Source organism: Bison bison, unplaced genomic scaffold (genome assembly GCF_000754665.1).
Source record: "Bison bison bison isolate TAMUID 2011002044 unplaced genomic scaffold, Bison_UMD1.0 scf7180017864035, whole genome shotgun sequence".
NCBI lineage: Eukaryota > Metazoa > Chordata > Mammalia > Artiodactyla > Bovidae > Bison > Bison bison.
The window spans coordinates 16685019-16711455 of NW_011494607.1; the positions used below are offsets into that span (position 1 = coordinate 16685019).

The 26437-nt window shown below is 39.2% G+C and overlaps 1 protein-coding gene across 2 annotated transcripts in view; it reads left to right on the forward strand.

Annotated features, from left to right (window-relative positions):
• Nucleotides 1-26437, forward strand: part of KLHL32 (kelch-like family member 32) — a 217723-nt gene that overhangs the window by 157817 nt on the left and 33469 nt on the right. The gene's annotated exons all lie outside the window — the stretch shown is intronic.

The following is a 26437-nucleotide window of genomic DNA, read 5'->3' on the forward strand; positions in this document are numbered from 1 at the left end:
GCCATCTTGTTACTTCTTGGATTCCGTACCTTCAAGATTTCATGGTCATTTGAAAAATATTTATATACAGAATACAAGTAAAAATATGAAGTCTTCTATTAGCAGATGAGGCACCTTGTATCTTATCAAAGACATTCAGAGAATACTTTAATTCTGGCTGAAATGGAGTCATAGGTAGTTGTGAATTATCCAATGTCTGATTCTCTGGTGGTGGTGATTTAATTGCTAAGTTGTGTCCAACTCTTTGTGACCCCATGGACTATAGCCCGCCAGGCTCCTCTGTCCATGGGGATTCTCCAGGCAAGAATACTTGGGGTGAGTTGCCATTTCCTTCTCCAGGGGATCTTCCTGACTCAGGGATCGAACCCAGGTCTCCTGAATTGGCAGGCAGATTCTTTACCACTGAGCCATCTGGGAAGCCCACATCTGATTCTACTGATGGCTTATTCTCCTGATGCCTTTCTCCCTAATTTCTTTGTTTATCTTACTTTAATCAGCAACTTTCCTCTTCACCATTGCTTCCACCAGTGAGGATAAGAGCTGCAGTGTACTGAGGGCCTTCCAGGACCCAGGCTCTTTGCAAACTTACTAAATTATCATCACAACAAGCCCGAAGAATGGCTGTTATCATTCCATCCTCTGGACAAACAAAATGAGGCTTCAGTGTCTTGCCTCAGGGTTACAAAGCAGATCCAGGCTTCAAATCCATGTTTGCTGACACCTGCCCTCATCTTTCAAGTATTCCATGCTGTCTTGACAAGAAAATATAAGTGGAAAAAACAAGCCACAAATTATTTTCTGCTTCTTAGGTATATCTCATAATGTTCGTTCAGGCAGAGGTCAGAAGTGTTGGTGAGGATGAGTTTGGGGTATGAATTTTAATTATCTGTGGAAAGCACAAATCATCAGAATTACTCTGGTTAATTCAAAGTGAGGAATTGTCATATTTTTCTTGACTTCCCAAAGGGAAAAAGACTTAGAATGAATTCTGCATTTGATTATTTCTAACCAAATTGAGATGTGAGCCAACCATCCCTGTGGCTTCTGTCTCTTTTTGTGGCATGGTTGAAAGCACTGCCAGGTATCAACATGGTAATGTACAGATGTGCGAGTGTCCAAAAATTTCACGCTATTCACATAGGAGTTCCTGTAATTGCCTCTCTAAAGGTTACTAATATTATAATGTAGAATCTCAAAAGCTGCTTTCTGCTGCAGGCAATATTTTCTTAGACTTGGTCCTAAAGAAAGAATTAAAAGACTCACAGAAATATTATCAATTTAGGCATTCAACGGGCAATGAGAAACTATTTTTGCATTATCTTTGTAAATAAGTAGTTCCCTCGTACTCAACTCAATAGAGAAAAATCAGATCAGTCCAGTTATATCACCTCAAGTATAGTTAAGTTCATCATTTTTGCTGAGGTTATACTGGTAATGCAATATACCAGGGAAGAATCTGATATTCAGCCCAGGGTGAAGATTGGGTATGCCGGAGGATTAGTGTCAGGGTGACTTTATGGAAGTGAAACTTGATGGACAGGTTGGAGACAGATCTACAGAATCTCATTAAATTGCTGAATTGTTCATTACGGAACGTTCTCACTGTAATAAAGTGCTCATTGACTTTGACAAATCCCTATCCCGTGTCTGAAAGAAGAACAGTGAATCTAGGGGTGTTGGGGAGGAAACAGAAAATTGGCACAAAGTAGGACAAGTAATAGAAAAGCAGATGGAGGGATGGTACTGTTTGATTATGTGCAACTGGTAACTTATGTGAGAGCTCAGTAAACACACATACACCCTTACACATATGGCTCTTACACTCGCTGATCTACTGGTAATGTAATCCGGGATATCTACTTTATTTGGCAAAAGGCCCAATTTTTATTATTCACTGTACTTCACACAGTTTGTCTCTAAAGACATGTCACAAGAACTGTCACTTTATCCTAACTGAACAGACTTTTTTTTTCTTTTTCCTGCTATCCCTTATCCAGTCCCTTTCCTGCTAAAATGTGCTAAAGCCCGTGATAACCATTCCTTGCATCTGAAAACCTATGAAATCCTCTGAGATTATGCTTTTTGTCTGCTCTCTCTTCTTCCACCTGACCTTTAAAAACTTTATAAGTCTTCTCTCTCACAGAGGCTTCTTCATCCCCCCTAAACAATTATTTTCTCCCTTCCATAGCCTGAAACTACTGGGCCTGTTCATTAACTTCACTTTATATTCACAGGTACTGATGAGACTTTACCACATATGCACTTTAGATATATAAAGACAGAGAAGTCCCCTCAAAAAAATCTTTTTTTTTTTTTAATTCAGTTCAATTCAGCTCAACAATTTGGTCTTAGAGTTCAAGGCCAGCAATTTCTCAGATTCCAGATTGGTTATTGGGTTCACAGAAAGAGGATACTAAAAGGGAGCAAATCAGCAGAGGAGGAAACATGTGGCGTGAGGTCACTGGCATCCATGACCTGGCAAATCTCCACCAGTTTTACTTTGCTTTCAGGTTTTAGCTTTGACTTAGGACTTTGTTTCAGCAGGGGCCTATTAAATTTCTCTTGTTAGATTCAACATGTAGTTTCAGATGACTGAGCCAGAGGTCCTGCTCTAAAACTTAGAGTGAAACTATGAAACAGTTCCATTCCACTCCCACTTATTAGAGGTACTGGATAATCTGTTTTTTCCTCAGGAAGGTATATTCTCTGCCTTTTTTTTTAACCACAGTCTTTTCTGAGAATAAAGGGGAAGTTACCTTCTATGACAGTGTAGTTTGTAGAAAAACCTATATATTATGTAAATTCTTGTATTTGCTAGCATAGGGAGAAGGTGTGGCTGTCCACCTATCAATATTCTTTGTTGTTGTTGCGCCACATGGCATGTGGGATCCTAGTTCCCTGACCAGGTGTCAAACCCAGAATCCCTGTATTTGAAGTGTTGAGTCTTAACCACTGGACTGCCAGGGAAGTCCTTATCCATCAGTATAAACTGAGCACCTACTAAGTGCCCCAAACCATGGAATGTAAGGCAGAGTACAAGTTAGCTAACTCCGTTTCCCTCTCCTAATCCTCATGCCAATTGGGAGGGATCCTTCTGGTTTTAAACCATTGCCCAGCTCTCTGGATTATTATTTCATCTCTGAAGTAGCAGAAACAAGGATATTTAAAAACGGGTACAGTAGATTGTTGAATTACAAATGAGTATTTATTGTATACCTGTTATGTGCTTGGCACAGTTTTAGAAGTTAGATCCTGGGGTAAAAAGCTCTTTAAAAGTGTTCAGTTGTCGGGTTAGAGAGATTTAGCTTAGCTTTATTTCTGAACATGGAAAAGTTTTGTTTACCTTTAATTCTTATTTTATTAACTATTTCCTACTTTCAGTGAAAAGCACTTATTATTGAATGTGTTAATTATATATCAGTGGTTTTCATCCTTTACTAACCTTGGCTTGAGGGCTCCTCCTAATATTTTGAGCCTAACTTTGCCTGGACTTCAGTAGATAATAAGAGCAGACAATTCAGTGGTCACATCACTGATGTCAGACAAGACCAGACCTTGGCAGGGAAAGTCTTTTTTATCCCAGTAGTTTGGCAAAGAGCAACCATGTCATGTGGTTTGGGGCTGGGGGGATTGGAGTGGGTAATCATGTTTACATTTGTCTTTGATTCTTTGTCCCCAGAGCCACAGGCTGTACCTGTAGGCTTTGTGTTGAATGCTACCTTCTTGCTCTCTTACACTCTATAAATAATGAATTAAAAACAATAATGTATAGTTTTCATATTAAAATGTATTGAATGGATAATAAGGCATCCTACTATTCCTATAAAAGGCTAGATTTATTCTCAGAAAACTGGTATATTAAATGAGTTTCACCTTTTAAAACAGCATTTTTTTCTTGTGTTTTAGTTGGAAATTTGCCTCTCTAAGTCATACTGTTAGTAACACATTCACTTTATATCTCTAGAGGTGTAAGTCACATATTGTTTAGAGTTGTCAACAACCTCTGATACAGTGATTTTTTTGACAGGCCCCTCCTGGGCTTTTATCTACTCCACAAACTACCCACCTTAGGTTTGATTTAATCATTTCCATCAAAAGGAGTCCCAGAAAGTGAACCCAAACAAAAAACTACTATCCCTTTATAGTTGGAAAATAGAGGACACTAGCGATGTGCTCAGCGTTCGACTTTTATCTCTAAGATGATAAACTGTCCCAGATGCACCTCTGGCCAGGGAGAAGGGAGGACTTCAAACAGTCCTATGTGTCCAACAATACCATCGTAACACTTCGCGTCTGAATATCACATCCCGGTTTCCAGAATGCGTCTGCGTTTTGCATTGCTTTGTGCTCCTGTGGTGCAAATGGGGAAACTGGAGTAACGGAGCTAGAAATCAAATTCACGTCTTCTAATTCTTGGGTTTTTCCCACTTTGGCCCATAGCTGCCAAGTTTATAATAGAAGCGCAAAAATACTTGGGGTGTGGTGGACACAGAGGTGCATCAAGTTAATCCTGTGACTTGAAAAGAAATGAGGAAGGGCTTGGCTGTTCTTGTTCCCTGGTGTGGTGCCAGCAGGTTGAAGGGGTAGTGGCCAGCTCTGTGCCTTCATGCCTGTGTCATGTGGCTAACTCTGACTCTGCTCCCTGTGCTTAATTGTGCTCCTTCACCCAGTGCCTGATTGCTTCCCAGTGGGGACTGACCTCTGCCAAACACAGTGGTGATTTCTTTGCTAATTTTGGGTGTATTGAAATGATATGGGTGGATTGGAAAATGAAATTCTTTTGCTTGGACATTTCAATATCACCTACCCTTTACCTTTTCTTCAGTGCTTTATTCATTGTTAATTCTTTTTTTAAAAAATATTTATTTATTTGGCTGTGCTGGGTTTTAGTTGTAGCACGTGGGATCTTTTTTAGTTGTGGCGTGTGGGATCTAGTTCCCTGCCTGGGAATCGAACACAGGCCCCCTGCATTGGGAACACAGTGGAGTCCTAGCCATTGGACCACCAGGGAACTCCCTCATTGTTCATTTTTGTTCATTGTATGTACTACCTTAAACAGCTTTGCAAATCTTTGTCAATCACTGCAGTAGAGTCCAAGCCTCAAGGAAATTAGACTGTGGGTGACTATTTAATCAAAAAGCTCCATAAGTAGTGTCCTCATTCTTACACTTGGTAGCTGGAAATGAAATAAAATATTGTGGCCTGAGAACTCTTATCCCTACCCCCTAATTATAGTCTTTCATTATATCCCTACCTTTCTTCAGTTTAATTTCATATATGCATGTATCATTTCTATTTTTTCAGAGAGGCCCTTTCTGGGCATCTTAACTAAATGTGTACAGTTTCTCAGTTTTCTTCCTGAAGCTTCTGGCAGTCCCTCCCAAATACCTATAATCTTTCCTACAAATGTGATGAGGGCATCTTCACTTCCTTTTTACTAGATGTTACACTGAGAATTGGAGAAGCAATGGCACCCCACTCCAGTGCTCTTGCCTGGAAAATCCCATGGATGGAGGAGCCTGGTAGGCTGCAGTCCATGGGGTCGCGAAGAGTCGGACACGACTGAGGGACTTCACTTTCACTTTTCACTTTCACACATTGGAGAAGGAGGCGGCAACCCACTCCAGTGTTCTTGCCTGGAGAATCCCAGGGACGGGGGAGCCTGGTGGGCTTCCGTCTATGGGGTCGCATAGAGTCGGACAGGACTGAAGTGACTGAGCAGCAGCAGCAGCACACTGAGAATAAATAGTGGATCATTCACATCCCAAATAGTGCTGTGCCCGGAGGATGTTTGATCCTGGGAGTGCCCCCAGCTGGACACTGAGTGCTTCTGCTAGTTCAGGTCTTGTTGCTCAGACGGGCCAGAGTGTGTATTCAGTCACTTGTCCTGATCTGCATGCGGCTGATTCCTTGTGAGGACTCATCCCCGAGTTGACTAGTGGCCCTGCTGTTGTTCGTCTGGACTGTGTGCCTTTGAGAGACGCACGACACATTCATTTCAGAGGGACTTTGCTCCCGCTAATCCTCAGTGCTAGAGCTGTGCATTGTCAAGAGGCCATGCAGGGCAGTGATTATCAGAAATTACAGGAGACCTAACTTGTATTCATGTGCTGCTGTTCCCATGAGTTAATAGTTTCTTTTTCCTTCCTTTTATTTTGTTGTAAATGAGCACAACAGAACAACAAGGTGATTTATGAGATATGACATATTTATGTTCTCTGCTTCTAATTTTCATTGTGATTCATGTTGTTTCCAGACTGATATTTTTGTTGTTGCTGCTGTGAGAAGGAAAAAGATGACTGGAGAATATTACTTATGCATTGGTAGCCTGCAGTCATATTGCTGCTACCTGGGTTATCAGGGATTTAAAAATAAAACCCAAACTATATGCTAAACATGAGGTAGAAACCTCGAGGCCAGGCATAGAAGTTCATCAATAATAATAACACCAATAATAATTTTTACAATCCTTAGCTTTATACTTCTTAAGCACTTTTACACACATCATTTCATTCAAGTCTCCCATCAGCCTTGTTAAGGTTGATAAGGCAACTATCATCCAAACTTTAACAGGTGAGGAAATGAAAACTCACAGAGGACAGGTGGTTGACTCCCTTCACAGTATGGATTCAATATAGATCTCACTGTGTTCTCTTCAAATACTCCAAATCACTAAGAAAACAGAAACTCAGCGTACCTGATACAGCTTCTCAAAAGTCAAACCGACTATACTGCTCTATAATGCGTGAGCCAGCAGTCTACATTTCCTAATAAATTACCAGTTTTCATTTTCACCTGTTGTGCTGCTTTGTGGGAAGTTGCAAAAATGACTCAATAAAAGTCATACAAAAAAGTGTCGCTGAAGGTCTTTCTTTTATCAGAGCCTGGAAAATTGAGGCTCTAGATGGTTTGATGAGAAGGAGTGAATGGAGCACTCTGGCAGAGGTAGGGAACCACCTTCCATTCCCTGGAGGTACAAAGTGATACAGTGCAAAGCAGGAAGAGACAGCGCATAATGGAGGATCACTTAAAATCTGATCAAGAGATTTTGATCAGTGTGAAGAAGAACTTAGAACATGGTTATTTCTGTTGCACGGAGAAGGCAATGGCAACCCACTCCAGTGTTCTTGCCTGGAGAATCCCAGGGACAGCAGAGCCTGGTGGGCTGCCGTCCATGGGGTCGCAGAGTCGGACACGACTGACGCGACTCAGCAGCAGCAGCATTTCTGTTGCAGCCCTGCAGGCTGAGTGATGGAAAGTCTTCAGACTGTTGTGAGAGTGAGGATGAATCAGATGGAAGTTATTAATCCTGATACCTTCATTTTATACCTGAATATTAAAATTGAGAAGTTTATGTAGTAGAAAATGACATCTAGGTAATGGCCTAAATATGGGATTTAAGAGAAAGGGAGAAAAATATTAATTTATTAACACTGATAAATGTTAAGTGTCTTTCCGGTAGAAATGAGCTTGTACCCCATGCCCTGCATTGCCAGACTATTTCTATAGGAATCCTTACCAGGCCAGTTGGGTGCCTGTTGGCCGTGGTATTTGCGCCAGTTGGCCATATCAGACCATGGAGATTGCCTGTTCTGGGTATTCTAGAGGAGAGGCTCTCAACTTAGCCATGGAGTGAGCCTCTGGGTTTGTTTATACTCCAAAGAGATGTCTGGGGAACCTTTGGCATCTATTTTTAAATGCCGACACCCTTTCACTCTGCTTCACTCACCCCTGCCTCCAGGCCTGGCTACAAGTAAAACTAAAGAACAATATCTCTCAACTTACCTGGAGGGAAAAGGTGGCCATTCTAAGATAGTAATCATGGGCAGTATTCAGAAATATGAATAGTTGAGGTTCTCCTCTTTAACAGGACCACCTCTTTGTTACTTGGGGTGCCACATTGGAGGAATGAAAACAGATTTCAGTATTCCAGTAGACAAAACATAACCAGAAAGAAAAATTCTCTTAGGTAAAAAAATCTTTGATGAGTTCTAAAGATAAATAGCACAGGCTTTTGCATTGTTCCTCTTTGTCTATAGGAAGTCCGTTTCAGTAAGTGGTCCAGATACTACTTATGTTTCAAGAACAGAAGCTAAAAAGAGCCGGGCCAGCTGGAGGCTGAATGCACTTATCTTCTTTGTGTGTGTTCTTGTTGATGAGAAATGCCCACACACCAGCTCCTCTGGCCACACAAGGAAGTCAGGTAATTGAAGTAGTGATGGATGGTGCGCTGAAGTTTAAACGTTTTAGGGGGACCCATCTTATTAACACTTTAAAACAAGTGAGCATAATATCATTAATTTTGATTAATTCATTTGCTCTTAATATAGCTTTTAATTTGTAATTCTAGGTGAATTACAATGTAATTTGGCATTAATTATACTAAATTGACTATAAGTCAGCCAATCACAGTGGGAAATTACTCACAGCTGAAAGTAAAACTAGACATCTCCATCCAGAAAGGACAACGCTTAGTTAAGAGGCAAATAGACTTTAGACATCCCTCTCTTTGGCTGTGGGAATGACATTGAACCTGCCGAGGGCTGTAAGCAATTTCTTATTCTGCTCACTGCTGGGACTGTATACTCTGGAGTGAAGCCCAACACAGAGAGTAAATAATAAAGTAAACAAAGGGATTGATTTGTCAGGTTGCCAGGTCTCCTGAAGAATCTTTCTGTTCTTCTCATCTCTTGTACAATTTAAGCCATGTAGAGGGGCTGTGTAGTGCTTTCAAACGATGAATTCCACACCTCTTGGATTCAAGAGGTTAGAGCAGACACTGACACGGGTCTGCCTGCTTTTCATCCTCCTGGTCTGTGAACTAGCTAAGGAAATTCTCTCTTAAATCCCATGTGCTGTCAGTGTCCCAAAGCCACTCTTTTTTTTTTTTTTTTTTTTTTTTATTTTTATTTATCTGTTTGTTTGGCTGAGCTGGGTCTTGGTTGTGGCTTGTGGGATCTAGTTCCCCAGGTAGGGATCAAACCCAGGCCCCCTGCATTGAGAGCTTGGCGTCTTAGCCCTTAGACCACTAAGGAAGTTCCCCAAAGCCACTCTTAATTGACCAATATACAAACTACCTTCTGGGCAGAAGGAAGTCTGTGCCATAAAAACCAATGCTACTCAGGGAAAAGAAGGGAACCCTCAGGAGATGCAGAGCCTGGTCATTAATAAAGCTTGTTGGAGGCCCCTGTGCACACACCACAAGTAAGATGCCTGAGAAGGTGGTGGGAGAGCGAAGATGGTTTTGTAAAATAATTGTGCTTGAACATTTGCCAGATATCTTTCTAGGAGAATTGTCTCCTAAAAACACAATGAAAACTTTGAGATGCTTTGAAGTCATATGGCAAATTTAGCAATATCCTGCTTGAGGTATATGTACATGTAAGTAGAACTATGGAAATTTTGTACATTCTTGATACTTTTGTGGTGAGCACCTGACCCATAAAATGAGATCTAGCTATGAGGAGACTAAATATTGCATGGAAAATTCCAGGCTGTTTTTAATAATTCTTTTTACTTTGTCTATTATATACCCCTATTGTATCATTCCAACTCACAGTCTAGCAAATAAAATGGCCTAAGTTTTATGTAAAAGTTTTGAGTGGAGAGGTTAAAAACTATCCTGTCTCCTGTCTCTTACACACATAGGGGTCGGGTTCACTCCACACACACAGACACACTTGCAGATAGACAGACACATACATGCACATCACAGATTGCATGCATATTAATTTTTACAGCTAAAAGACCTTCCTTTGTTTTGCACTATTGACCTGGATCATAATACTTTCATGATTGGCTGGTTGATCCCAAAATTAAAGAAGAAAATAGAAGTTTGAAACTTACTTTTGCTACTCCAGGTGTATATTCTATTATCATAAATTATTTAAGAATATTAATGACTATAGTCTGTGTAGTTGCCACATGAATGCAGAAAAACTCATCTCCATTTTTCCCCAAATCTCTTTGTGCCAAATTTCGCCTGGCCTATCGCAGAAATTTTTATTCCTTTTCCTCAAATATTCTTTTTAATGTCAGCATAGGTTTGGTGGGTTCCACCTACCCCTGTGGCTCCCAGTACAGCTACGTGTTCCTAACTCAAAATCACCCTTATTTGATCTGTACTCTCTGATGGATGAGCTCCTTTGAGCTCCTAATGTGGCGGTCTTCAAGAACAGTAAAGGATTTGGGGCAGAGAAACTGGTACTGAAGTAAGCAGAGCAGAGGGGTTGAGAGAAAACATTTACAAGATATTTCTGCCCTCGGTTTTATCATCTCATCATTTAGAATGCCAGTGGAATAAATGGGTCTGTTAATCAAACAGCACTGAGAGGTTAGGTCATTGGAAGCCTTTTTAGTCATTTTGTGCTTTTCAAGAGTGAATTTGTTAGAATTATGCTGAATACCCACTTAAAGCCTCAGCTGATAACCCTACCTGTGTTTTATAACTCTGCACTGTCAGAACTCATAATAAGTCAAACATTCTTTCAGTGGTGCTCATAAGGGAGGAAAAAAAAAAAACCCCACAAATTTAAGAGTAATTTCAGATCGTAAATGAAAAGGAGAGGCACGACTGTTCATTTGCACCAATCATGCCTTCCTTTCATCTGCTCTGATTAGGCCTGGTGCGGTTTCATCAGACCCCTCCATCACCGAGCTGTCACTCCAGCCGTCTGTTGATTGAAAACAATCAAGGCTCTGATGGCACAATTATTCTGACCCTTTAACTAGAGGCTGCTGTGATAATGAAAGGTTGATTATGATAGTTTGTGCCTCTTTCAGTTTGCCAAGAAGGTTAATTTGGGCATCAGACGGATGTTTAATGGGCGCTTGCTGGCTACACTGAGGTAAATGAGAACGTGCAGTCTTGGATATTGCACGGATATAGTTTGGCTGTCAATCATTGTCATTTGGAGTTTGTGCCTCACACTCTGGAAATCACATTTTATTTTTTCCTTGGGATTTAATTTATTCTGTGCCCCGAGGAAGTTCTTTCACTCAGTGACCTTCACAGCAGCTTTCTCTGCCTTTTTTTTTTCTTTTTTCAAATGGAGCTCAAAGGCACAACACATCTAGAAGAGCATTTTTCTTTCATTTTCACTTAAAAATGGAAACTTTAAAAAATCCATCCTTATCGCTGCCTTCCAATAGAGCAAATGTTCCCATCCTGGTTGTGCAGTGGGGGAGTGTAAATGACAGGGGTACTTTGGCCAGCTTGCTAATGCAGCAGCTCCCACAGTTGTTGTGCACTGCTTGTCACACCAACCAGCAAAGCTGGGAAATTCAAAATGGGCGCATATATGAACTGAAGGCTCCATTCTCCTTATGTTTCTCTCACCAGCCTGTCTCACAGCAGTCTGATGAATTCTTGTTTCCAAGGGCAGCCTCTGACTCCTTTTCCCTCCTTGGGAAGCATGAGGGGAGGGGTTGAGCTGGGGAGACAGATATTTGTCGACAGAACAACGAAGGTTATTAAAAGTTGCAAATTTCAATTTGTATCATCCCAGCACCTAATCTTGTTGCTTTTTGAAGCATAAGGTAAAAAAGATGCAGGTATCTAATAGTGCTGGTGTTTACAATGCATAGCTCATTTTAGTCCTCTTTTATGCACACCTTTTAAAACAAAAAAAAAAAAAGGAAAAGAAAAAATAAAGGAAGGCCTTCATTTCTGTCTCCAAGCTCTGCACAGTGGTCTCATAGATTAGGGACCTGAGAGCCAGAATCACTGTTCTGTGTTTTCACTTATGTTGTCTTCAGGTCCTCCCTTCCGCACTGTGAACATTCAGCAGCATATTTCTACTTAGCTGTGGGACATTTTTTCTTACATGTCAGTTGTAAAACAATTAAGTGTATAGGTGTTAAAGTGACAGCGTCATAATGATTATAATTTTACTTCAAGTGTTCTATTTTCACATTATTTCTTGCTTAAAAAAAAAAGCTATTCATTTTTGAATGGTAAAGGGAGTCATTAAGCGATAATTCAGTCTCATGTGAAGAGGCTCAAAAAAATGAATTAAGTCATTGAATTCAGTTACTGTTTTAGGCAGCCCTTATTTAAGTAACAGTGCTGTTTAAAATATTTGAAAATATATGAGAATAGGGTCATGCGTGTATGTATAGTCTAACCAGATTCTTCATTGCACTAGACCAGGAATAATTATTTTTGTTTAGCTCTCTGGATAGCATGGATAAAATCACCCTCAGGGATGCTTAGTAAAATTACTGATTAGTTATGTCTTGTTTTTATTTCAGCAGCAGAGAATAAAAAGGTAATTAGGGGAGAAAAGTCTCAGTCAAATCAGTCAAGAGAGGTTTTTTTCTTTTTTAGTATTTAAAAAATAAGATGACTTGCCACAGTGGTATCTATATTTTATTTTTAGATTCATTCTGTTTGCAAATTAATGAGACTTAAGCAAAAAAAAAAAAAAAATGTTTTTTGAAGTATAACACTATTTCAGATCATTTTTGGTCCAAGCCTGACTGTGTTTCTACCTTCCCCCAGCCTGCTGAACCCTTTAAACTAATGTCTAAAGATAAAGAACTTTCTCTGTGTCCTTATAAGCTCCCCACCACATTCCCAGAACCGTGGTCTCACGGTGACTCCGTTCACTTGAGACTGCATCCCCTCAAGCAGTGATGTCCCCCATTACAGGGTCCCTAGAGTGTCTCACACTTCATCTCCTGGCCTCTGCTCCTAGGGCTGGGCTCACCTTACTGGCACCACTTTCTCTTTCCTCTTCAACTCTTCTGTCTCCACCTTCGAGGTTCCCCTTGTTGTTTCAACACGTTGTTCCTCTGAATGTGGTAAAGATGTCCTGGGTCTGTGACTTCTTCATATTGCAGTCTCATAATTCCTTCAGCAAATTTTTTTTTGCTGACCAAAAAAATTTTTTTTCTCCTTCAGCAAATACTTACAGATTTCCTTCTGGACGCCTGGCCTTGGGACTGGAACACGCTCCTTCTCTCAGGATAACAGTTACTGTTAATTCCTCCTAGTGCGCTTTCCTTCACCCACTGCAGCCCCTCCCCCCTCATAGGTTTTCTGAGCTCGGCAAGCCACTGGTTCTCCTGCACTGGGCCTGTCTTCCCACACACCCATTTTCCACTGTCCTTACTGTTCAGTCACTAAGTCATGTCCAACTCTTTGCGACCCCATGGACTGCAGCATGCAGGCTTCCCTGTCCTTCACTATCTCCCAGAGTTTACTCAAATTCATGTCCATTAAGTCGGTGATGATATCCAACTATATCATTCTCCGCCACCCTCTTCTCCTGCCTTCAATCTTTCCCAGCATCTGGGTCTTTTCCAATGAATCGGCCTTTGCATCAGGTGGCCAAAATATTGGAGCTTCAGTATCAGTCCTTCCAGTGAATATTCAGGGTTCATCTCCTTTAGGATTGACTGGTTTGATCTCCTTGTAGTTCAAGGGACTCTCAAGAGTCTTCTCCAACACCACAATTCAAAAACATCAATTCTTCAGCACTCAGTCTTCTTTATGTAACTACATCTATTCATAGTTACACCTATACGTAACTATCCATTTTCCATACATGGCTATTATATATTGGCTTTCTAAGTCACCTCCCCCACTCAAAAAAATCATAATTGTGCTGAAAAGAGTGTATCTTTTTTGACAAAAGCATCACTTTTACATTATATTCAAAGGTGCTTCAGGGTATGAATAGAGGATTCTGTGTTCCCCATTATTTATACTGTGATGAAATGAAGGTGAAAAATGCAGTGTGAAGTATCTTTTTCACACATTAGTAGCCAGGCTGGAATTCACATGGTGAAGGTGGTTTAGTGGTCAGCATGGCATCTTATGTGTGTTCTTTGCAACCTACTGAGTGTAGGCCCTGGTACCCCAGCCCACCAGCTCTATCCCCTGATAATAGAGGCTGGCCCCTGACTGTGTTTAGTCATGTGCTCCAGATAGTGGGTTCCCGACTCCAATCACTGTACTCTCAGCTCCAAATTAATGTTTAAAGTAACCTTTGAGGATTCTTTTCTTTTTCTTTGGAGGCTGCCAACATTAACTCTTACCTGCAGCTTAGGTACTTCCTGAACATCTAATTCATCACGGTACCCTTATTTGAGGGATTTTACCATCTCTGTTTTTATGACCTGGGGCAGCTGCTTAAGCCTTTGAGCTCCTTTTGGTCATTAAAGGTTTCATTTCAGGTGGGGAGTGTATGTGCCAGTGAACCTGTAATTGATTCATTATTATTGAATCAGTTCATAAAGAAATATTCAAAGGCTTGATGCTCTCAGGATGCTCCAGGGCGTGTTTACAAATTAAACAGCTTTAAAACAAAACAAAACAAACTTTAAAATGTATAAATGTACCAGAAATATTTAAAACACCCATCAGGGATACGGCAACATTAAAAGATGGGTTTTGCTTGTGTCTGAAAATCTGCCTACAATAGACTGAAGATTCTAAAATTGTAGGATATTTCTTCCCTTAATTCCATACTCCCTGAGTATATTTTACAGGGATACGTTAAGACACTTGAGGTTAAGAGTAAGGCTTGAGTTATATGGTGCTAACAGAACTTGGGACTGAATGGCAAGTAAGACTGTATATATATATATATATAGAGAGAGAGAGAGTGAGAATTTCTTTCTCACTGGCTAAGTGCCTGGCACATAATGGACACTCAGTAAGAAATTGAAGGGACTTCCCTGGTGGTCCAGTGGTTAAAACTCCTGCTTCCAGTGCACAGGGTGCAGGTGTAATTCCTAGCTGGAGAACTAATATCCCACAGACTGCACAGTGTAGTCAAAAGAAAATTAAGAGAATTCTTGGTTTATCATAAAAGAAATACAAATTAAAATAAATTGAGGAATGGATGAATAAAAATACTAAAAGATTCATGATTATATCATTTACCCCAGAGCCAAAAAAAGCAGAAGGTAATCAACTTAATCATTGTTTTAGTTTGCTCAAGTCAGATAGCTTAGGGTATACATATAATTTCCTTGCACTAAGTTAACTGAGTTGAGATTTAAGGGAACTGATGGACTTGAATTCAAATATTTTAATGGGACATTCACATCAAGTAAAGAAAGTGAACATATACTGACGGTTACGCAGAGACAACTAAGTTTATGTCTGTATCTCTCTTTTCATTCATTTATTCATCCACTCATTGGTTTTTCTCTTACTTGAAATTTAACAAAAATCCTGTATCTTTAATTACTGGGTTAGAATTACTGAATTCATTGGTGTAGAAATAGGCTCATCTTAAGGGCTAGATTTTAATCTGCAACAGATTATCTGCTTTGATTTTACTATCATTTTATAACATGAAGTATTTTAATAGTGTAGCAAATTCCTTATCATCTAGAGATCTCTCAAAATTTATGTCAATATTGCACAACATTTATGTAAAAATTGTCTGAATGTGCTGGCTTTCACATGAATTCAGAAGGATAATTGCATTGAGAATTAGCTCCATCTCTTGGTGGCTCATTGCCATCATAATAATTCTGTTTATTGTCTAAATGTCATAGTTTTCCAAGCACTTTCACATGTTATCTCATTCAGTCCTATGTAGACACTGTGACGTAAATAACATCATCTTTGTTTTACAGATGAGGAAACCTAGGCTCAGTATATTTATGTTTTTCATAAACGCTCAGATACGTTAAGAAACCTTTTCTCCTTTTCACTGTGTCATGTTCACCTCCATGGGCATGCACCAGTTAGCGGTAGGAAAAAAGCATCAAAATTTCCCTGTCCTTTGACTTCACCCTGATAAGGCACCCTCCTTGCCTGCATACCTGGGAGAGAATGTGAAATGGTGTGACCCAGGGAGGGTCACTTCTGCTCCCTGTTGCCAGTGCGATACCGTAGGATTTTCTTCTTTGACCAAGTTGGTTTTCTCTGATTTTCCCATGTTGTTCTGACAATATAAGGTTCATATCTCACCACCACATGCAGTGTCCCTTTTATTTCCAGAAGGACATCGTATATAAATATGCATCACTAATATCTTACTTATATATAAATGTACATCACTGATATCTTACTTACATATAAATGTGCATCACTAATATCTTACTTAGAAGTCTCACCCATCAATCTAGCATCAGGTGATACTCTGATGCCATCAGCAGTTAATGGATGAGTATTATCTTTTGGCTCAGACCATTATTAGATTATTTAAGTCAAGTATAAGAAGTTATTTCTAAATGTACTTATATTTTGCTAAGTGTGAATAGACCAGGAATGGGTTTCATTTTTCTTGCATTGGTGATGTTGATTGTCTTTATTGTCCCGAGGGACATTCTTCCCATCTAAAAAGCTTCGTATATTCTAGATATGGGGATGGTGTATTTAAAGCCTCTCCTGAAGAAAAACTTTATGTGACTAGTTTATTAAATATTTTCATTTCTAATAAAATCTCACTCTGGGATTTTAAATAAATAACACCTTGAAGCAGTCGCCTTACAAGTTTGAAACGTGTGTTCTTTGGCTGAGATCATTTTATTCCTGTGCGGGCCTGTGTACACATGCACTTCCACTTGCCGTACACAGGTGTGTGTTTCTGGTGAGTTCAGAATTATAGACAAAAGCCATCACTTCGTTGTTCTGAGAAGATATTTATAAAAACTATTTGTGCTATGGAAATCTGTGGCTTGGATCCTAGACACAGTGATTAACTTTGATTGTCTTTCCTACCTGTAGAAATTTTGGAGGGTTCTACTTTATGTTTTTAAGTTTTCAAAATTTTAATTAAAAATATCTCATTATTATTTTGTTGGTATTTGCCTTATATATTGAGGTGCTCCTATTGTTGGGTGCATATAGATTTATAATGGTTATATCTTCTTCTTGGATTGAACCCTTGATTATTATGCAGTGTCTTTCTTTGTCTCATAACAGTCTTTGTTTTAAAGTTTGTTTTGGCCAATATGAGTATGCTACTCCAGCTTTCTTATCACCCATCCAGCCTATGTCTTTTGGTTGGTGTATTTAACCCATTTACAATTAAGGTAATTATCGATATGTATGATCCTATTATCATTTTGTTTATTGTTTGTGGTTTATTTTTGTAGATCTTTTCCTTCTCTTGTTAAGTTTACTGACAATAGAGAAGTTCCTTTAGTGTTTGTTGTAAAACTGACTTAGCGGTGCTGCATCTTAGCTTTTGCTTGTTTGGAAAGCTTTTGATTTCCCTATCAAATCTGAAGGTCTTGCTGGACAGAGAATTCTTGGTTGTAGGTTCCTCCCTTTCATCACTTGGAATATATTGTGCCATTACCTTCTGGCTTGTAGAGTTTCTGTTGAGAAATCAGCTGATAACCTTATGGGATTTCCCTTGTATGTTGTCTTTTTTTCCCTTGTTGCTTTTAATATTTTATCTTTCTCTCTAATTTTTGTCACTTTGATTACTATGTGCCTTGGGTTGCTCCTCCTTGGGTTTATCCTGCCTGGGACTCTCTGTGCTGGATTTGGTTAACTATTTCCTTTCCCTTGTTTGGGAAATAAAAACAATTCATTATTATTTTTTAAGTACAGTTGATTTACAGTGCTGTGTTACTTCCACTTGTACAGCAAAGTCATTCAGATATATATATATACACACACACATATATATACATACCCACAAGCTGAAATCAAGATTGCTGGGAAAAATAACCTCAGGTGCAGATGATACCACTCTAATGGCAGAAAGTGAAGAGAACTAAGGAGCCTCTTGATGTGGGTGAAAAGCTGGCTTAAAATTCATCATTCAAAAAATGAAGATCATGGCATCCAGTCCCATCACTTCATGGCAAATAGATGGGGAAAAAGTGGAAACAGTGACAGATTTTTTTCTTGGGCTCCAAAATCACTGTGACTGTGGCCACAAAATTGAAAGATGCTTGCTCCTTGAAAGAAGAGCTATGACCAACCTAGACAGTGTATTAAAAGCAGAGACATCACTTTACTGACAGAGGTCCATCTAGTCAAAGCTATGGTTTTTCCAGTTGTCATGTATGGATGTGAGAGTTGGACCATAAGGAAGGTTGAGCACTGAAGAATTGATGGGTTCAAACTGCGGTGTTGGAGAAGACTCTTGAGAGTCCTTTAGACAGCAAGGAGATCAAACTAGTCAATCCTAAAGGAAATCAGTCCTGAATATTCATTGGAAGTAGTGATGCTGAAGCTGAGGTGCCAGTACTTTGGCCACCTGATGTGAAGAGCCAACTCATTGGAAAAGACCCTGATGTGGGGAAAGATTGAGGGCAAGAGGAGAAGGGGGTGACAGAGGATAAGATGGTTGGATGGCATCACCGACTCAATGGACATGAGTTTGAGCAAACTCAGGGAGATAGTGAAGGACAGGGAAGCCTGGCGTGCTGTAGTTCACAGGGTCGCAGAGTCAGTCATGACCTAGTGACGAAACAACATTCTTTTTCCAGATTCTTTTCCCTTTTAGGTTATTTGTTTTTTTTAATTGAATATAATTCTCTATCCTATAATGTAGGTCCTTGTTAGTTGTCTGTTTTACATATAGTAGTGTGTATTTGAGGATTCTACTTTAAAATATTACATTTTGGTGGATTTGTAAGTGACATATATCCCAGAGATAAAGAGACTCTTGCATCAACTCACTCATTTTACAGATGAGATGCCAAATGACTGCTCCAATGTTGGCCATGGATTCTTGCTGTTCTTTGTATTGACTTTTCAAAGATTAGCTCAAATGGTGGCCAGTTCTTATAGATGTAAAAGGTATCATGGTATACTAACTTCATCTCTTTTTCCTACTTTTGTTTTTTCTTGATGTATAATTTACCTTTTTAAAAATTGACTTGTGTCAGAAGACTGAACCAAAGGACAACTCAAGTCCTTGTGTTTGCCCTCACAAATACCAGGAACTTAAATGGGGCAGGCCTCAGGGCACTTTTCCTGTGGTTCCTCCAGTCCTGTGTGTTTGTCACTGTCTGCAGGAGACATCCTTGCTTGCAAGGGCTCTTACTTTTGATGCTTGGCAGTATGTATTTTTTGAGCAAAATGTGTATTAAAGATGGTTAACAGGCACTTTTTTTTGTTCCTTCAATTTTCTGTTTCAAAATAATTTCTAACTTACAGAAAAGTTGCAAGAATAAGAATAGTAAAGAGCACCCATATGATTTGCTCATTTCTTAGCAAATTACTTCATTTGCTTTATCATATGTTCTCTGCCTCCATCTCTAGATATCTATCTCTCTATAAATATCTAGTAGGAGAATAGCTATTCAGGCAGAGAGGGAGAGAACACACATGTGTGCTTTTCTTCTGAGCCATTTGAGGCTAAGTTGTATACATCATGACTTTTTTTTTTTAAGTCCCTAAAAAAACTCCTCTTAACTGTTCTTTTCCACGGATATCTTTAGTAAAAGGCAAAAGACATATATGATCTGAAGAGAAGCTAGAGTATTATCAAACACAAATTTTTTGCTAAAGGTGAACATAAGAGCATTTGTCAATCCTTCAACTTCATAAAGTTTTAAATGAACAATGAAAGAATATGTGTTATTACCATACCTGCTGAGCTGAATATTCTATTTAAAATCTGCCAGGTCTTTTTTTTTTTTCTGACAGTATATGAACCTGGGACCTCATCAGTTTTGATTCAATTGAAATATAATTCTCAGAGGAAAAAACAGCCTATGTGTCATATATAAGTCTGTAGTCAGCTGTAATGGTTAATGTACAACCTCCCTTGAAAACTGTTTTAACAAGCAAAATGTTGACACAGTTTTAATTATAGCACTTGAGTGAGCACTGTTGTAATTTTTAGTATTCCTCCATCGTAACATTTTCATTGTTCTGGTGGAGCAACGCACTCTGATCTTATGTCCCTAGTTTCTGCTGCTTATGGATCAGATTGTTGCCATTTTGAACAGAAATCTTTCATTTCATCTCAAAGAGGAGAATAAAGCTGTAAAATTCTGTGCGTTTATTTATTAATATGAACTTTCCTCTATGTCAGTCATTATTCTGGTGTAGTATGTCACTATTTAGAGCTTTAACATGACTCATATTAAATAAATAAGCTTCTGTGTAGTCGAACATAGCAAATCTCAACACCTGTTCACTTACACGTGGGAAACTCCACATTTTTCATCTGAAGAAACTGTATAATATTTAAAGGGTATCTTGCTAAAGTGTTTACAGTTTATTGAAATTTAAGGCATAAAATAACATATGAGTTAGTGTACCTGAACACAACATACATAACAGTCCGTGCAGCTTCCCTTTGAGGCCATGTATTAGAAGATGGTGAGCATCCTTGATCCTCTGTTTAGAAGGGGAAACTTCTCTCTGTGCATTATCACTCATTCCATTAACACATGCTCTGCTCCCCACAGCTTGTGTCCCAAGCACTCTTTTAACATGCCAGGTTCGTTGGTGGAGCTTCAGGAATGCCAGGAGGTTGCTGACTTGCTCTTATGCCCTTCCTTTGTTCCTTTCTGAATCTGCAGGCGTGTGGAATTTGTGCTGCCTGTCGGTCACTGAGGGGAGATGGGTGCCCTGGCTTATCTCAGTAGGATGACAGGACTGGCAAGGATATAGACACTTGTGCCTTCACAGCAGGGCGCCTGCAAAAGGCAGGTCTCTGTTTTCTCCATCAACAAAGCAGTTTGCAACCAAGTTTTAGAATAAGAGAGTAATTATAGCTGCCCCAGGCCAAGGGGGTTGTGTCGGACTGTGGGCAAAAATGCCGCTTCTTGCTTACTCAGCTTTGGCTGATGAATTCTGTGATGAGAACATCCTCCTCAGTGAAAAAGAATACTTGTGAACCAAGAGAAAGAAAGAGTTACTGCTTTCAACAGGGCTTTATCTTTTGTTAGTGTTGCAGAAAAATACTCAATCACTCATCCGATGAGAACTGCTCTGTAAAGGTCATTTTAATATATATATTTGCAAGATATAAAGGTGATTTTATGGAAGAGTGCATTGATGTGTATTCTTGGATTTGGGATAACTTCCTAATTCATATATTTTCCAGAGAATCTGTGAATATAAAATTTCTTATTGCTTTGGGGGTCATGTTGGGCAGTACACATACTTGTGGACATATATAAGCAGAGATAGATTTCAAAACAGCAGCTCCTTTCAAAGGATCAGGAATTTTATATTTTAAAACAGCAGTTTCTATCTCAGTGTGTTTGAGAAACAGTAAAGGAATTTGGATCACAGCTTGAGGGCTTATCATGTTAGGAATGTGATGTTCGTTCATATATTTCACATATTTGTGAAATACATCTAAATAGGTTGCATACTTTAATTGAATCAGAAAATTTTGCATAATTTAAAATTATATACTTTTATATTTAGTATTATATATCCTATTCATAGAATAGCAATCAGTGGGGATACACTGAGAAAACTAAAAGGAGGGGACTATTTTCCATATATTTTTGAGCCAGGTTTAGTTAACAGGGGATCACCTAGAACTTAAATATATATTCCCATTAAGAAGTGAGACAGAAGTTCAATACTCAGAGGAGCCCATTCCTCTAAAGACTGGTTCTTTACTTACAAACTCTATAATTGGCACCATTAAACCATGGTTTTTATGCAAAAATAATCCATAAATGAGAGTCATTGAAAAACATTTTCATCTATCTAAAGCAAAGCATGCATTTTTTAAAAAACAGATTTTTTTTCCTCTAATTTAGACAATACGGAAGTTGGGTTTGATTTTGAGTGCCCAGATTCTATCTTAAAATAGTTTTTGATGAACAAATAATGATTATATGATATAATAGAACATATTTATAATTTGAAAACGGCATTTCTGGTTCCAGCTTTTCCATTAATCAGCTGCATGACTTAGAGTATGTCAAATAACTTGTCTGGATTTGATTTCTCTTTATAAGATTTAGAAGTTTGAACCAAACGTACTCAAAAGTTTCTTCTTGCCCTGATATTTTCAAATTTATTTGAGGGATTAGCATATTACAATGTGCATTGCATTGCTAATAATTTCAAATAGAGGTGGCCAGCGCCAATCGTGGAGGGAGTAAAACGAGGACCATATACAAATAAGTCCAGTGCGTGCTGCCTTGTGTGAGAGCTTATAAGGGCTTTACAGGAAAACCACAAAGATGAGATGATGAAATAGGAGACTGAAGCCTGTGATAGATAGATCAGTCATGTCCGACTCTTTGAGACCCCATAGACTGTAGCCCTCCAGGCTCCTCTGTCCATGGGGATTCTCCAGGCAAGAATACTGGGGTGGGTTGCCATGCCCTCCTCCAGGGCATCTTCCCAACCCAGGGATCGAACCCAGGTCTCCCACATTGCAGAAGGATTCTTTACCATCTGAACCAGTGGGGAAGCCTATAGACAGACAGATATGGATATATACAGAATCTGATGTCATTGGTTCAAAAGAAATGTGAGAAATAGCCTAGGAATAGTTACAAAGAATTTTCCATTATGCACCAAATATGTGTAGCCTACTATGTGCTAGACATTGTTTTTATCAAGAAACTGAGAGATATGTTGACACTGGAATAAGCAGTAGTAAGTGCTCCTCTGAGGAAGAAACAATTGTCCATCAGGGCAAGATGAAATGGATTGGGTTAGGCACGGTGCTTGGGAGATTTCCTGTGGTCTTTGGAGGTGGCAGTCCCTGTGTTTCAGATGGTTTAGGAAACACCTTGCCTAATGCCCTGTTTCCTAAGTACTCTTTGATCTGTCCTCCCAACCTGAATCCTTGTGTTCTTTTCCACTGTTGCTGTCTTTGTCGCCTAAGCAAGTGAGAGATAAAACTTTCACTGTATGCTCCACCCACCCCCATCAATTAAAATATTCTAGAAATTAGGGCGATGGGAATGTCAGTGTGTCAGAGTACTTAGAATAGGATTTTCACCTTCCCTGAGTTATGCTTTCTAGATGTAGTATCACCAAAAGCCAAAAGTTCCTTAAATAAACATTTGCAAATATAAGCCCCAAAATGCACTATAGAGCTACCTGTGGTCTCTGTGTTTCATGTCCCAATGATGAATCAGCCTTCTGTGTATACTATAGTTTCTAATGGTGGTGGCTTAGTCCTAAGTCATGTCTGATGCTGCAACCCCATGGACTGTAGCCTGCCAAGATCCTCTGTCCATGGGATGTCCCAAGCAAGAATACTGCAGTGGGTTACACTTTCCTTCTCCAGGGTATCTTCCCGACCCAGGGATCAAACCTAGGTCTCCTATGTTGCAGGCTGATTTTTTACTGACTGAGCCACCAGGGAAGCCCTAGTATAGTTTCTATTCTAAACCTCTTAAATGGGCTCCAGGATTGCATGTACCGCCTTGCCCTCAATTCAGCATGGCAATGAATAGTGCTCCATTGAGGTTCGTGGTATAGAAGTGATTTTAAGGTAGCCCATTGTTTTGGATTTTCTTTGCCATTTCTTCCATTATCTGGATAAGTAAGAGTTATCCATGGTTTCAATGATTTTTCTCTTTTATATTGTCACCAAAGTAAAAACTGAGTACGACGACACTTTTACTTTTGTTTACGTATTATTGCAAAAGCAAAACTGCAGAGTGTTTGTATGGCTTCCTTTATGCCATCAGAATCAGGTGCTGATTTATAGAGCCAAGGTCTGAAAGTATGCTGTCTTGCCCGTAGTAAGAGCTTACCCATATCTTACTATAAAGGAAACACATTGTCTTAGCCCTAGTATTAGCTACACATGCCCTATATCTTTATTAAAGCATCCTACTTAAGTTTCAGTTGATTTTAAGCCTTTTAAAATTTGAAACAGCAGACTCAGGTTACTGTAATACAGCAGCAGTTTACAGTCTCATGGATGGGACTGTCTAAAACCTTCCTGCTCAAAATGTGGTTCATGGACTAGCAGTGTACACATCACCTGGGAGATGGTTAGAAATGTGGACTTGCAATCCTTCTCTTCCTCCTACTGAATCAGAATCTGTATTTTGGCCAGAAACCCCAGGTAATTCATGCACATATTAGGTTTGAGAAGCACTGGATTTAAATCTAGCACTAATACCCTATCTAGGTGAGATTGGTTTGAATTTGGCAGAACTGTAAGTTGTATTTACCTTTGATCTGGAGAAAAGATAAACCCAACAGATATGAATGACTATGTAGTCTGAAAATATTTATAAATAATAAATGTGTGAAAATTATATGAAAAATGTGAGAAGTTAGACATATTGGCAGTAAGAAAAAAGAGCCCAGAAAATGCAGACTAAATGTATGTGCACAAAGTTTTCTGTAATACATAATACTTGGGGAAATTGAGCATGGACCCTCTCATGATATTTGTGACGTAAGGGGTAATAAGTAGACAGAAAGCCGGAAGTGATAGATCACAGTGATAGATCACAGTGGTCACTGTTCCACTGCCCGCTTGTTTCCTTAGAAATTTTCTTAAAAGCAGAGCCTGGCTGTGGCTTATGTTCCTTTCACACAGTAAGTGACAATGTTCACTAGAAAGATCAAGGTAGATTGGACAGTGTTAAGAGATGGGCTGGAAGATTGATTAGGGCATGGGAAGAACTGATTTATGAGGAAGGAGGAAAGTAATTAAATGGCAGCACTGTGCTATAAAAAGAGGCTATAGAGACATGAGCATTTCTTTGGTAATTCTCCAGAGCTGTTTTCCTGTAGTATCCATATGCAAGATGCAAAAACATTAGGCTCTAAGGATTCTGAGAAGTTTGTTACAAAACAAAGCAATACCAGCTGGAATGACTCAAATTAGGAGCAATATGAAGGATCAAGTTTAAGAAAATTTTACCTGGTACAGGAGTGACCTTCAGTGGGATGACTTTATCTCTGAAAACTTTTGAAAGCCCTGTGGGACAAAGAATGGAAAATCATTTATTAAGTTGTAGAATTATCTCCCCAGGGAAATAATTGGAACCCATTTCTTGAAACTTCTAAAATTAGGGTGGAGGAAAACCAGGATGTTGCCTGTGGGAAAACTCTCCACTTCTGGCAGAGACCTGGTGATTGATGAGTAACCTGTTTCTTCTGCACTGTCTTTGATTATTACTGTTTTACTGTACACAGGTAATTTTTTTCATCAGGCTAGTACCTTATTTAAATTAAAAAAAAAAAAAAAAAACTAGTTTCTGGAAAAACAGCCAAAGAGTGTCTCTCATCTGCCCTCCATGGTGTCTGCCTGTGTGGCATCTGTTGGCTGCCTGGCACCCAATGACATTCTTTTTCCATTTCTCTTCACTCATTATTCATTAAGAGATGCAATTTAGCATATATTGGAAGCAGATTCACTGGCTACATTCTCTTCATCTGGAGAACTAAAAAGACATGCCCGCAATATGCCTTGCCTTTTGGAGCCGTTCGTCAAATGGATACAAGTCAGAAATGATCGAATGCTTCAGAGAGTTTAGCAGTCCTTTTCACCAGGATGAAAACCCGGCTCATGTTTGTCAAGGAGTAATGGTCTGAGGCCATGACATTTCCTTCTGTCTCTGCAGGCGTTTTTTCCTCTAGTGCAGTGAGTCAGCTGAAAAAGGAACCCAGAACCCCAGTTCCATTGGTCAGAAAGCAAGTAAAACACAGCAAAATTATCTAGTATTCTGTTTATTTTTTTATGCTACTTCCTTCAGGTCCACACTTATATTGCTTAGGCAATCTAGTTTAATATAGGTACTATTCAGAATAAAGGGCTTCCCTGTGCCTCAGCTGGTAAAGGATCTGCCTGCAATGTGGAAGACTTGGGTTTCTATCAAATATGTTGACTGGAATTATTAGATATACTTCTTTATGCTGGTGTTTGGAAATCTTTGCCAAACTTAAATATTAAGTCACATTAATTAACTTACTTTAAGTGCTCCATATCATGAATTGACTTTTTATGGCTATTGTTTTCTAAACTATTCTTCAGTTTTGGTATTTATGACTTAATATGCCTGCTTTAAAGAAATTCTATTTTTCTGTAGCCAAAAGTTTTTACTTTTTCCTTCTTGAAAGATTTCTAGACCTAAACAAAAAGGCTAGGATTAAATTCTGCTCTTGTGTCCATAATACAAAGATAATTTCCTCTATATCCTGTTTTTATGAAAATAGCTCTATTAAATTGCTGTATCTTACAGTGCAAACAACAACCATCTTCAAAATGAAAACTAATTGAGAAAAAATAAAATGGATAGATTGCAATCTTTCTTTTTTTTCTCTTGCTTCCTGACTGATACCCTACCAAGGGAGCAGGGGAAAAAGTCCTTTTTCTTTTAAAATCATGCTACTAGTGTCATATTGATTTTCTCTCAAGTACACCCTCTGGTCTCAGATGCTCACATATTTTCGCACATTACTCGTATTGATACAGCACCTTGGCTCACTGGTTGACATGTGTTGCTTACACTGATGACACGGTTCACTGTTGACACTTCCTGGTGGAGGTGGGGGCACCAAGCCTCTTATGCCTAAAACCCAAGAGAACAGCCTATTGCATCACCA